The sequence below is a fragment of the Triticum urartu genome, chromosome 5, assembly GCF_003073215.2.
Source record: "Triticum urartu cultivar G1812 chromosome 5, Tu2.1, whole genome shotgun sequence".
Classification (NCBI taxonomy): domain Eukaryota; kingdom Viridiplantae; phylum Streptophyta; class Magnoliopsida; order Poales; family Poaceae; genus Triticum; species Triticum urartu.
In genome coordinates, this window is record NC_053026.1 from 37,884,921 (window position 1) to 37,888,131 (window position 3,211).

The following is a 3,211-nucleotide window of genomic DNA, read 5'->3' on the forward strand; positions in this document are numbered from 1 at the left end:
CTTCACCCTGTTTAGGGGTGGGAGGATTTTCCAGCCCAGGAACTCGCCACTGGATCTCATTCTTCTTCGGTAAGGTGCCAATCTTGACCATTCTGTTGAGTTCCTCCTCAGTAACCCGGGAGGGGACCCAGTTGTAGGAATAAAACTACTTGGCCATTGCAAGTGAAAAGCTGGGAAGAAAATAATGCCGGTTTATGATTTATTAATGGTGATGCATAAAGTACAACAAGGAAAGGGAATCCAAATATGTGCAAATTGGTAAACCGACGACAGGGTATTTATGAATGATAAGGAATGAAGAGAGGCATAGGTATATACATATTGTTAAACCGGAGTATAAATAAATTGGCGGTTTAAAAGGGGACTAATGGTACCTGCCGGATTATCATACTTCAAAAAGTTAAACCACCTATATTGGTGTAAAGGGTACAGATCTAAAAATACCTAAGTGAGGGAAACATGTTTCACAGGATTGCATTGAAATTTTGGATGTACCGTAAGTCAGGAAAAGCAAAAATATTGAGACTTAAAATCTTTGGTCCCGAAGCAGTTCACAAAAGGTCCAGATCAAGTTACGATGTATTTAAGGTTTGGGTCAAATGGCTGAGATAAGGAGTTCCATAGCTACGGTGCGGAACACGCCAAGATTGAGCTCTGCTATCTATGGGAGGACGAAGAACAGAAGGAGAGCGACATGAACCCGCATGAACCTAATGGATCTACAGAGGAAAGAGGAAGGGCTTATAGTAGCTGTTGAGGTAGCGGAGGTGCGTCGCGTCTCTCTAGTGCGACCAGGTCGATGCAGCGGCCGTTGGTGATGCAGAGGTGAAGCTCGACGATGGTGGCGGCGCTCGGGTGCAGGGGCGTCGCGAGGAGGAAGAAAAAGCGAAGAGAGGAAGGGGGAAAAGAAAAGTGACCCTTGGTCCTATTTATAAGGTAAATAGAGAGGTAACATGCGCGAGAATCAAGGAGCCTGAATATTGGATACCTAACGGAGCAGTTGCCTCGATTGTCGGAGGCTCATTAACTGAAGGTGAGATGTATCATTTTTAAAATAACTAGTACAAATGCCCGTGCGTTGCACAGGGCAAAAAAGAGGCACAGCCTGCTTCATGTGCCATTACGCAACCATTTTTTATATCTAATTTCAATAAACATCAATAATAAGGTTAAACTGATTAGTGCTTTTTGTAGCATGAAGTTCGGATGTGAAGAAGCCAACATACCATTCTTCATCTGATGGAAGAGTATTTTTTCATACAATAGATTGCCAATTGTTTTTCTTTTGCTTTTCTGAAAACGTAGAAAACTCCTTATTATTAATAGAAGTTATTGTTTTCATAAAAACTAGAATACATTAGCTTCCACCCACTCATATGATGCATCCACCCAGAATATATATTTCTTCTTTTTATCCCATCCACGAGACATAATGATGTTACCAAGATAGCTCGTCAGCCAACATGGATACATTGGCACGACGAAAAACAGTAATTATGTTCAAATTTTGTGTGCATACTCATTACTCAGTACACTTCTTGTAACATGTTAATCTTGTGTCATTATAGAACTTAGTAGAGTTTAGTAGCACTTGTATGGGAAAATGATGAACCAGATGATCTAGAAGAGCCGACTACCTTATCCGATTTTAGTACATGACTCTTTCTTTGCTGCTGGTAACTTATAACAGTAACGCAGAACACGAAACTCAACTCAATCAAGGTAGTACGTATGCTCCCCTCCGAAATATGCCCTTAACTACTAAAGAAAAAGAAGTAATAGTACTACTGATGAAAAAGAAGAAAATGGTCAGCTCCATGTAAAAAACAATTATGCTGTAATAGAAATAGAAGTTACGAATGGCTGACCAGTTATTCCTGCCCACTAAGAAAATCTGTAGCACTATCAACCATAAGCATTGCATTATTGCATACGGCCAAACATAACATATATATACCACACTGTGCATCCAAACCTATTTCAGCAAGATAAAGAACTATTCTTTTAGTTTTACTTGATTTTTGGTAGCAAGTAAAATTTTTCGAAGTGTAGCCATGCGATGCCAGCTTTACATGGACCATATAAACCACAGTAAGCTGATGTTAGCTATCAGTATAAAATGTCTCGATTGGAAGAATTTTCATGAGCTTACCCGAGTACAATGCTGCTGGTCCAGCTTGTTGGTGGAAACCAGATGTGGTCTTGTTGCTGGAGCTGGACTACTCACTGGACATGATTCGTCGGATGACTTTCCGCTATTGGATGCTCTCACCGGACATTTTGAGTCCCTGGTTGGCCTCGCCGCTGTGTAAGCAGGGGGCATGGACTCAAAATGACAAACTAAACACGTATGGTGAAATGGTTTGCCAGAAATTCAACTGTTTCCAAATTCGAAAACAACTGATTCATGGATCAACAATGCCCAAAAAATGTCCAAGAGATCCTTGAATATTTCAGAGAATCTAACCTGGATAATTGCAAAATCAACAGATGCATATATTGTGTACTGAAGAATCTCTTTTCTACCGGTCTCAGTCTCCGCTTTTTTATTCTGAAGATCTTGCAATTGGGTAAAGGCTGACAATATTTGTGTTGATGAATGGGACAATGTCAAGGGAGCATTTCCAAGCCAGCTAATAAACCCACCAGAAAATAAAATCTCACACAAACTGTTCTAGTCCATAGGATGGCTTCTCCTTCCTCGACCCAATGGTGCTCAAGAACGCCGGAGACAGGACACCTAAAAATGTTTAAAAGGGAGATTAATAATCAGAACTGGAGTATCAAAGGACGGGGCATCAGTCTCTGACATGCATCTAGTACACAAACAGAATAGAAGAAAACCCAATCAAAATTAAACAACACATGTGGTGTATAGGATGACCAGCTGTTCCTACCCACTCGGCAGATCTGGGCGAGGCGGGGTGGTACTTGGGGAGAGGAGTGACTTTTTATTTTGTGACTGTTATAGACATAACTAACACACAGCAACCAAAGATATCCAACACACGACAATCAAAGATATACAGACATCACTGCTATACATTATAATTAACTATGCAGGCAAAAATTGAATATGTTTGATTATCGTATTTGTGTCCATTCCTTTTCCACCCAAAACAAGCCCTTGCCCAGGCATGCCAAAATAAAATGTTGTGTCCTGTCTTTGATATTTTAGAGTTAAGCTAAATTCAAAATCGAACATCCACAA

The 3,211-nt window shown here is 40.5% G+C and overlaps 1 long non-coding RNA gene across 1 annotated transcript; it reads right to left on the reverse strand.

Annotated features, from left to right (window-relative positions):
* Positions 1–2,646: 2,646 nt before the first annotated feature.
* On the reverse strand, positions 2,647–2,928 carry LOC125555555. The gene is made up of 2 exons (XR_007304757.1): positions 2,898–2,928; positions 2,647–2,740 (listed from the first exon to the last, which is right to left on the reverse strand). It is a non-coding gene; the product is annotated as an uncharacterized LOC125555555 (long non-coding RNA).
* Between the last annotated feature and the right edge of the window lie 283 nt (positions 2,929–3,211).